Genomic DNA, 10,690 nt, shown 5'->3' with positions numbered 1-10,690 from the left:
AATTAAGTAAAATTCTAAAGTTATTTTTTGTGTGTACAAATGTATATATGAAAATGTATGTATACAGACATATAAACATGTGGGAACAGTAGTTCTGAAAATACAATATTATAAGAAAGTAATATTTCAATATATGTTTAGTTTACACATTGTCTTTTTGAAAGATATGTCAAATACATAGTACATCATCATATAATTGATAGATGGATATCTATGCTGCTCTTTAAAAGTTTTAATTATAGTAGAGAAGCACACAGGAATATCCATACCATGTTGTAAAATAAAAAGAATGCTAATTAAATATTGTACCTTTCCTTTGTGCTGGAATGATACAGAATATTTATTTAATATTAGTCAAGAGAATCTCACTGCTGTGGTTTGGTGACTTTTTTGTTGTCGGTATTCCACATCAGAACATCATGTAGACCAGCGGGAGTTAACAAGTTAATGTTCTGGTTCCGTGTACTGCCTTTTATGGGCATTTCGAGTATCCTGATGGGAGGGGAAGGGCGGCATCCCCGGAGGACCTGGCGGGAAGAGGAAGCGGGGCGGACCTCCGGAGGACGCCAAGGTCTGCTTCTTCTTCCGGCCCCGGCTCAGCCGTCTCAGCTCGCCGCGGAGAAAAGCACGTGCTTCCTTCACGCTATCGTGGTTTGACTCGTATTTTGGGTACTCTTGTCTCTCTCATTTTGTTTGTTTTGGTTAAATTTAGTAAATTACCGTTCCTCCTCAGATCGTTGCCGTTGTTTTTTCTCTTTGTTAAAACTATCTGCTAGCGCTTTGCCTTTCCCCCTCTTCCAGAGCACGCAGTCCGGGGCCGGCCGGGTCGCGTGGCAAACTGTTAGTCTCCCCATTTTTTTTTTTTCTTTTTTTTTTTTTCCTGCTCCAGGGCCTGTGCCCCCTGTCATGAACATATATCTAGGGATAACACCGTGACAACTACTGGTGGAGAATGCGGGCAATTATTGGTCTTTACTTCATCTTGAGAGCATTAGATAGAGGACTAAGGACTTTTATATTCCTTGGAACATATTGGTTCCTTTTTAAGCTCCTTATGCTATGTGTTGGAGTTGCACATGCCCGGTTCCCATACACTTGATAATACAGGGTCAGACAACAACATGGAGAAAAAATAAGCCAGAGAAAAAAAATCGGAACAACAACAACAACAAAAAAAAAAAAAACAATAAAAAAAAGCCTTATAGGAGTTGATATCATGAACATGGCTATCATTTCTACAGTAGTAGTAGTAGTAGTAATAATAATAATAATAATAAATCTGAATGCCACAGAGCACTTTAATACCAAAAGTACATATATTTTATCTGTCTCCTATGTGTTCCTCTTCTCTTGTAATGTTTGTAGATTACAAATGTTTTCTGGAATAGTGAATAAGGTATGTATACTCTTTTTATAAGAAGAAACACACAATCTCAGAGATATTGTGGAGCTATGTTTATATCTATGAGAAATTATATTCATATTTATCTTTTTCAAAGTATACGAATATAAAACTGAGGATGATATTGATAATATCTGCTGAATCATAGGATTTTCCCTAGAATATTTACTGTAGTAATTGTATGATTCTGTTAATAGTAATATGTACTGCTTAAAGTTTTTGACAGTTGAAAGTGAGTTTGTTTTCTAAGACCATTCTGCTTAACATTAAGGTGAAGAACTTACGACATTATGGAAATACAATAATGCAAACAGAAAATCAGCTGCCAGAGAATAGAAAAAAAAAATAGAAGTAAAAGTCTGTCTTTGCTTCTTTAGCTGTGCTATCAGAGCACTTGCAATATCATACTGAAACAAAATAAAATAGAAATTAGAAAAGAAACTGAGGAATGAAAATGAGACAAGGAATGAAGTGAGATAATTAGCGATTGATAGTGGAAAGTTACGAAAACAGTTAATAATTCTGTATTTCACTCAAATAACAAAGAAAATATGGAGAGAAAGGTAACATCATTGATATATTTAAAAAAAAAAAAAAAGCAAAACAAACATACAAATACAGAATAAGCCTAAGAATCTTGAGTATGAGTGGTTGTGGATCCGTAGCTGCCTGAAATGTCACTTTTATATATGGTAATGTGCTGTTACAGTTTCCTGGCTTGCTTCTCTAGCAGATAGCAACAGAGAGTAGTGAAACCTGAGAATGGCCTATTTCATGGACTTCTTTATTGGTATTCTACATCATAACATCATGTAGTGCGCTGGGAGTTAAAGAGTTAATGCTGAAGTTCCATGGGTTGTCAACAGTTCCCTTTTATCTGTCTCTGCAGTGAAAAACTTCAGCTCCCCAAAGACTTAACATTTTCATTTTCTGTTTAGAGGGAAATATAAAACCATTTGGAGTCATGAGACTGTCCTTCTTTTTCTGCATGTCTCTGCAGTGTGCGCTCCCTAGCCATCTTGCACTTGAGTAAGGCCTTCAGTTTTTGGACAATCTCTCTCTCACTTTATTAGTTTCAGTTGAATTACATTTTATCATATTGTGTTATCTCACGTTCTGCTATCGTATTTAGTAAACTAGTTTTCTCCCTTAGCTTGTTGCTACTGTTTTGTTTTTAGGCTCGTCTCCCTACCTTTTTCCCTTGCCCATTTTCCAGTTCATGCGTCCATGGGTCCCCCCTGCCCCATTAGTCATCTAACCAGGCTGGAACAGTGACATATGCAGAAGAGTTTTAATGGAAGTTAGAACGTCTTCTAGAATATAACAATTTATTCTGTAGTTTTCTGTACTTTTAAGTGATCATGGTAGTGATAATCATTTGTGTAGAGCCACTGTATATCTTAATAACATTATGATGCTAACTTGCCATAGAATCTTTTAGCCTGGCACCATTTATCCTGTTTTTCTTTGTATGGGTGTTGTCATAAGTGATAATTATTTAGGAAATGGAGGCTGAAGGTGGGAATGTAATTTAAACGGTTGTCTGCTCAAGGAAAAGTACACAGAAAAAAAGGATTGACAGTGCATCTCTACTGAATGCAGAAAGTTTCCCAGTAGCTAAACTAAGTGAGGTTAAAACCATGTGGGTAACCTGGTATACTCCTTAAGGAGACAGAAAGAAAGCTTTTAATGGAAAAACTGTTAACTGCTTATATATGACCCTCCATCCTGTTTTCTTTCTTACAGAAAGGTATCATGGTACATATTAACTTCATATGGTTATGTTCTTTTATTAGGCCACATATGTCCAACTTCCTAGTTCTGTTTTTGTTGCTCTCTTTTTGAGTTAAACTGTGTGTGTGTGTGTATGTATTTTTTATATACATATAACTTATGGTATTTATGGACAATCACACTTTTCAGTAGATTATAGCTATTATTATCCTATTGTTATTCTATTATCATGGTGTGTGTGAGAGGGCTATGTAGAATATAGAACATTCTGAAACTTTTTTTTCCTCAATGGTGGAGTAACAAAATGAGGAAATGACACCAGTAAACAGACAGTATCAATTTTAAGTGTCTCTAAGGATCATATGTATTTCAGAAACCATTAATTTGGCCTCAAGAGAGAGAAATCAGCAGTTCTTAGTGAAGATCTATCTTATCGTACAGCATGTCTAAAATTGATCTGATAAACATTCTCAAGATGTACCATTTTTTCTCCATTTGTTATAAAGAGAGTATATTGGCTCAAGAGAATCAATTGTGTCAAGAATTGACATCTCTATTACAGATGTCTTAAGAGAATTTAAATAAATCTGTACCTGTATGTGGTGGTGACAGAGGTTCCAATTTAGAAGGCAACTTTTAATTCTGATTCTGTTTTAGTTACACATGCTGTAGAGAGTTAATAAGATTATTTCCTATATAAAAGATAAACTAAAAAACAGACCTATTGGAAGGAAAAGTCTAGAGTCAATTGTTTTAAGCACTACAATATTTCAATGATACAGTAAGTGTTCTGAAAACATACTTAGAATTATTCTTTAGATATAAGAGAGAAAACACTCCAGGAGTGCTTTAGCCTAGTAGTTACATAATTAAAAATAATTACGTACCAATATCTAAAATGTATATGTTCTAAATTGTATATAACTGTTCTATTGGCATCATATGATCTTAATTAAAAAAATTAAAAATATCACAATTTTTTACTGTCTTTAAAGGTCAAACCATTTGCTTTATTTAAAGTTTTCTGCATTGCTAATCTAGAGATAGGCAATAATACTTAAGTGGAGATAATAAAAGCTTCATAATAACATTACATAAAATAGCAGAAATGTCTCAAGGCTCTTTAAGTGGAAGTGGAAAAACAACCTCTAAATGTGTTTGTTAACATTAACTGTAATGTTGTTGATTTAAACTCTTATACACTAGCAAATAGAACAATCTAAGGAACACTCTGGGCTCTTAAAGCTAGTGCTACAGCACACCTTACGTGCTTATTACTAAGCTCTCTTTTCCCTAAACAGCAGAATTGCCTTGTTCTTATTGTCTATAGGAATCACTCATTAGTTCAAGCACAGTTCTAGGCCGTGTTAGTCATTGCTTAGAAAGTGCTATTTGAAAGGCATCAACACCATGTCAGAGCCTTAAAAGTTCTAAAGAGCATGAAATTCTGTGTATTCACTTTGCCTATCTGTCAGTCTTGTTGCTACTGTAGATACTATCTAAAGGTTTCAATTTGTTTAATTTCTGGTAGGCAAACATAAGAATTATCTTTCATCAAGTCTCACTAGTTCTCTTCCCTTTTCTCTTTTGTAGAAAAGAACTTCTTGTTCTCTAATCTGTGATATTTATTTTTTTTTAATCTGCAATAATGTATAGCTTGAAATACATAACCATTGCACTACTCTACTTTTTCTTCATTCAAAGACTCACCTCATTAACTCACATTTGCCAGTATATGCTATAATATAGACTAGATTTTCCTTGTACATACAAGAGAGAGTTCTTTCATCATACTGTTTCCTTGGGGCTGTTGAAGATATTATCCTGCAGGCTGTATGTGCTTCTTGTACATTATGGTGAGTATTGATTCTATTACAAAATAAGCATAGCTAGAAATTTGCTGTACATAAATGAACTTATTTCTGCAGAAGACACCTTTCAAATGAACAAATCTCTGTCCCTGGTAAGGATAAAAAATTTAGGAATATGCTAGAATCTACTTCTTATGCTGCATGTTATCTGTCAGGAGTACTGAAATGGCTTTTTTTTTTTTTAACTGAGTCTAAAATATTTTTATTGAAAACTAAAATGATAGATAATTTTACCTTTTTTATTTCCAAATTTTGAAACTATGTTTGGAGATAATGGGCAGTTTCACTTTCTATTATTAATCCTAAACTTATTCTCTGAATATAGGCCACTGGACACTTTTCTGCAATCAGTCAGTGGAGTCTGTGAGTCTAATTATAGGTTTACCTCAAGAAAAATCTTTTTCATCCTGTAATGATAAATGATTTTACCTCCTGAGGTCTGTAGTTGAGTCCTAGTGTCACTGGGTTAGTATCACTAAACGTCAAAGTTCTGAAACTAAATCCCCACACAAAGAGTAAAAGCTAGATGTGACAATTCAGATACTAGTTCAGTTTGTTTTTTTTTTAAAAAAGAAAAATGTAAAATAAATACAAAATGTGATGCACATGTGTGCATGCGTGCAATTGGACATAAGTATATGCATATCAACAGCAGTATATGAGGCTGTAAATGAATATCAAGTAGTTCATACTACATAAGTCAATTGCAGCAGTGCCGTTTGAAGTTTATTATCCATTACTGGTGAGTATAGATGATACACCAGACTTCTTTTTATTAATGTAAAAGTTTCCTTTATTTGGATGGGATCTGGCATTTGCATATTAATAATGTCAATACAGAACATGAAAAATGTTTTACTAGTAAATTCTAAGTAACACAAAACAGAACTCAACAATTAAACCCAATTTTTATTCCTAGACTTAAACCAACATGTATACAAAATATCATTACTTTTTATATATTAAATTTAATGAGTACCCTCTGGAGTATGGCATGGTGACTTACCAATCAAGAAGGCATTTCAGTATTCAACTGTACTTGATTATATCATTGCAGTTATTTTCTAGATTTATTGTGATCTGTAACATATGGAGTTTTCTAGTTATGAGTAAAATCACGAGGATATAAGTTAGTTGAAAAAACTGCTGAGATTTAATGTATGTGCATATTTTAACACAAATGCCCTAAGTTGACTGGAGGCTAGCAAATGTGATGCCCATCTAGTAGAAGAGCTGGTAGGAGGATTTGTGGAACTTCAGGCATGTCAGTCTGACTTTTGTGCTGAGAAGGGTCATGGAGCAGATCATCTTGAGTGTTGTTTCACAAGGATTGCAAAGTCCTGCATCTGAGGAAGAATGACATGCACGTGTTGAGTGACATCCAGATTTGGATTTTGGAGAGCAGCTTTGCAGAAAAAGATCTAAGGATTCTGATTGATATCCAGTTGGAACTTAAGCTAGCCATGCACTCTTCCCACAATGATGAGGCTGACCTGGAGTACTGTGTCTGGTACCAGACTCCCCAGTAAAAAAGAAATATGGACATACTGGAAAGAGTCCAGCAAAGGGCCATAAAAATGATTAACAGACTGGAGAGAATGCAGAGGGGAGAACCAGGCTCTTTTCAGTGGTACCCAGTGCTAGAAGAAGAGGTAATGGGCACAAAATTAAACTATGGAAATTCCATCTGAACTCTAGAAAGCACTTCATTACTGTGCAGGTGACTGAGCACTAGAACAGTTTATCCAGAGAGGTTGTAGAGCATTCCTCCTTTGAGATCTTCAGAAGCTGACCATAGTTCTGTTGCTTCAGCAGGGAGTTTGGACCAGATGGCCTTCAGAGATCCCTTCATATCTCAGCCGTTCTGTGACTCTGGAGTCACAGAATCACTGAATTGCAGGAATTGGATGGGACCTCAAGATGTCATCGAGTCCAACGCTCTGCTAAAACAGGTACGTTACAATAGGTCGCACAGGTAGGCATCCAGACACATCTTGAATATCTTCATAGAAGGAGACTCCACAACCTCTCTGGGCAACGCATTTCAGTGCTCCATCACCCTTACTGTATAGAATTTCTTCCACATGTTAGTATGGAACTTTGTATGTTTTAGGTCATTATTCCTTGCCTATTGCTACACATCACCAAGAAGAGCCTGGCGTCATCATTTGCCTCCCACTTCCCTTTAGATATTTATCAGATTCCCTCTCAGTCGTCTTTTCTGTAGGCTGAAGAGACCCAGGTTACTCAGCCTTTTCTCATATGGGAGATATTCCAGGCCTTCAGTCATCTTCAGTGTCCTTCATTACAGTCATCTGTGTCCTTCTGCTGGACTATTCTATGACTATTCTAGACTGATAAAGGTAAAAATCCAGTGTCACTTCCATCTTCAAGAAGTTTGAAAAGTAAGATACAGGGAACTAAAAGACAGTTAAGTTAATCTGGGTCACTATTAAGGTTATGTAAAAATCTGATCTTCATTGTGAGGATGGTCAGGCACTGGAACAGGCTGTTTATTCAGCCACATCAAGAGCACTGAGTTGAGAGGTGCTGGAGTCTTTATTTTGGGAGATATTAAAACTCCAAATGAATGCAACCTTGAGCAAACTGATCTAGCTGTCACTACTATAAGCAGAATTCCATAGTAGATTGTTCGCATGATAATATAATCACAGAATTACAGAACTGTAGAGGTTGGAAGGGATCTATAGAGCTCATCAAGTCCAAGACTTCTGCTAAAGCAGGTTCCCTGCAGTAGGTTGCACAGGGGCATGTGTCCAAATGGGTCTTGAATGTCTTTGGAGAAGGAGGATCTGCAACCTCTCTGCAGCCTTTTCCAGTGCTTTGTCACTGTGAAAGTGAACAAGTTATTCCTTGTGTTAGTATGGAACTTCCTGTGTTCCAGTTTATACCTATTGCCCCTTGTCCAAGTGCTGCACACCACCAAAAAGTGTCCCCCCCCACTGGCTTGACTACCACAATTTAGATATTTATAAACAGTTATGAGATTCCCTCTCAGTCTTCTCTTCTACAGACTGAAGCATCTCACATGTCTCAGCCTTTTCTCATATGGGAGATGCTCCAGACCCCTAGTCATCTTTGTAGCTCTCTGCTGGACTCTTTCTAGGAGATCGCTGTCTTTTTTTGAACTGAGGAGCCCAGAACTTCACCAGGACAGAGTAGAGGGGGAGAATCACCTACCTACACCTGCTGGCCATGCTCCATTTAACGCACCCCAGGATACCATTGGCCTTATGGCCAAAATGGCACACTGCTGGCTTATGGCCAGCCTGTTGCCCATAAGACCACCCAAGTCTTTCTCTGCAGAGTTCCCTTCCACAAGTCATCTGATAACCTGTACTGATGTATGTGGTTATTTCTCCCCAAGTGCAAGACTCTATACTTGCTTCTCTTGAACCTCATCAGATTCCTCTATGCCCAACTCTCCAGTCTGTCCAGGTCTTGTTTAATGACAGCACAACCTTGCAGAGTCAGACATGCCTCCCAACTTTGTATCAATAAACTTGCTGATAGTATGTACTATCTCTTCATTCAGGCCATTGATGAAGATGTTGAACAAGACCAGACCCAGTACTGACCCCTGGGGAACACTGCTACCTTCAACTAGACAACATTGCTGATCACAAACCCCTGAACTCTGCCAGTCAGCCAGTTTTCAGTCCATCTCACTGTCCACTCATCTATCCTACACTAGCACTTCTAATAAACGCAATAGAAAAACCTTAGCATAAGAGAGGTAGTTATAATTAGAATAATAATTAGAAATAATCCTGAATGTACTTCCAAATTTTATTATTAGGAAGGTGTCTTGGTCTCAGCTGGGACTGTTTACTTTTTTTGTTTTGTCTGGTATGATGGTATGTTTTGGCTTTGAGAGAAAAACAACATTGATAGCATACCGATGTTTTAGCTATTGCAGAGCGGTGCTGCGCAGAGCCAAAGCTATTTCAGCTTCTTGTATTGTTCTGCCAGTGATGGGGGCTGAGGGGATGCAGGGAGTTGGGAGGGCACAGAAACAAGAAGCTGACCTCGACTGTCCGAGGGGATATTCCATACCATACAACATTGTGTAAAAAAACCTTTAAGAACAGTGGGAAACGGTGCAGGGGACTAACCACTTTGGGGGACTGTTTGGGCATTGTTTGGAAGGTGGTGAGTATGTTCTTCATCACTTGTTTTGTAAATACATATTATATTACCATTAATATTATTTTCCTTTTTTGTCTTAGTAAATGGTGTTTTATCTCAGCCCGTGAGTTCTGTTGGTTGTGGTTTGTGGGTTTTTTTTTTTTGTTTTTTTCCCCCACCGTTCTCCCCCCAGTCCCCGTGGGAGGGAGGAGTAAGTAAATGACTGTGTGGCATTTAGCTGACTGCTGGGTTAAACTACTTTTTTTTTTTTTCTTTTTTTTTCCCCTGCTATAAATGTTTTTTTTTTTTGTTTGTGTGTATTTAGAGGAATTTGAGTAGCAAGAGGTAAACTGAAAATACGTACCTTGTCTCAGTGAGAAATCACCTACTCAGTAATATAAATCTATGTGACACAGAAAGCAGTATACTCATCCAATTAAATTCAGAGTGTTTTTAGTGTCATTATATGGATTTTTAAAATATGTATCCTTCATTTTGGTTCTCAGAATTGTGTTTTGTGAGACAACACAGGTATAAACTAAATAGAAATGAAATGCATCTGAGAAGCATTATCCTATGATCTATTGCATTGTTACATATAAAATGAAAATAGGGTACGGAGCCTATTATAACTGTTATACTACTTGAAGCCATGGTAATGAGAGAACTTAGAAAATCCTGTATGTCAAATATTAGCCTCTGTCAAGGGACTTTTTTCCCTATGAAATTTAGTAACTCTATATAGAATTTGTCATAAAGTTACTTGGATGTCACTGAAATGATAGTTTGGAGGGAATTTTTTTTTTGTACTTTAGACTCAGAGTTACTCAGAATTATACATATCATAATTTAAACAGTTGTATTGATGTCATATTTTGTGAAAGTATAAAATAAAGTTGCAGATTGTGTGGCAGGAACATTTTTTCTTCGCTTTCACATGTCTTTATAAGTCTTTATTTCACTAATCCGAAGATTAGCTATAACGTTCATGACTAGAGTAATTTGAACTCTCATTTTTTCATAACACATTGTCTATCAATTCCTGAGTTTCAGAATACATGGGGGGGGGGGAAAAAAAAGTACATAGTAGAAAAAGGGAGCAAAAGGGTCACTCTGAATGATGCAGAGTAAAAAATTCATAAAAGTACCCATCTAGCTACCAGCTGTTCACTGCTTTTTAATATGTGAAAATCTGCAATGTGTTTTGAGATTAAATATTTTTCTCTATATATTTAAGTACTTCAAAATTGAATTTTATATAAAAGAAAATATACTGTTAAAAAATTTGACATTCAGTTATACTTTACCTTAGCAAGTAGTCAGTTTTAAGTGTCTGAATTCTTTCCATTGTATAACATGCTTTGTACTTGTCTTCTATTCTTATGTAGAATCATAGAATCATAGAATATCCTGAGCTGGAAGGGACACAACTCCTGGCTCCACAAAGGACCACTCAAAATTAGTACCATATTTCTGAGAGCGCTGTTCATACATATTGTGAATTCCAGCAGGCTCAGTGCCATGACCACTGCCC

At 36.5% G+C, this 10,690-nt stretch overlaps 1 long non-coding RNA gene across 1 annotated transcript; it reads left to right on the top strand.

Annotated features, from left to right (window-relative positions):
* Nucleotides 1–510: 510 nt before the first annotated feature.
* LOC109364187 (uncharacterized) lies at nt 511–10,073 on the top strand. The gene is made up of 3 exons (XR_014880958.1): nt 511–669; nt 6,820–6,959; nt 8,564–10,073. It is a non-coding gene; the product is annotated as an uncharacterized LOC109364187 (long non-coding RNA).
* Nucleotides 10,074–10,690: the final 617 nt, after the last annotated feature.

Source organism: Meleagris gallopavo, chromosome 1 (genome assembly GCF_905368555.1).
Source record: "Meleagris gallopavo chromosome 1, MGAL_WU_HG_1.1, whole genome shotgun sequence".
NCBI lineage: Eukaryota > Metazoa > Chordata > Aves > Galliformes > Phasianidae > Meleagris > Meleagris gallopavo.
The sequence above is the reverse complement of the archived record's forward strand: the minus strand, read 5'-3'. Positions and strand labels throughout refer to the sequence as shown.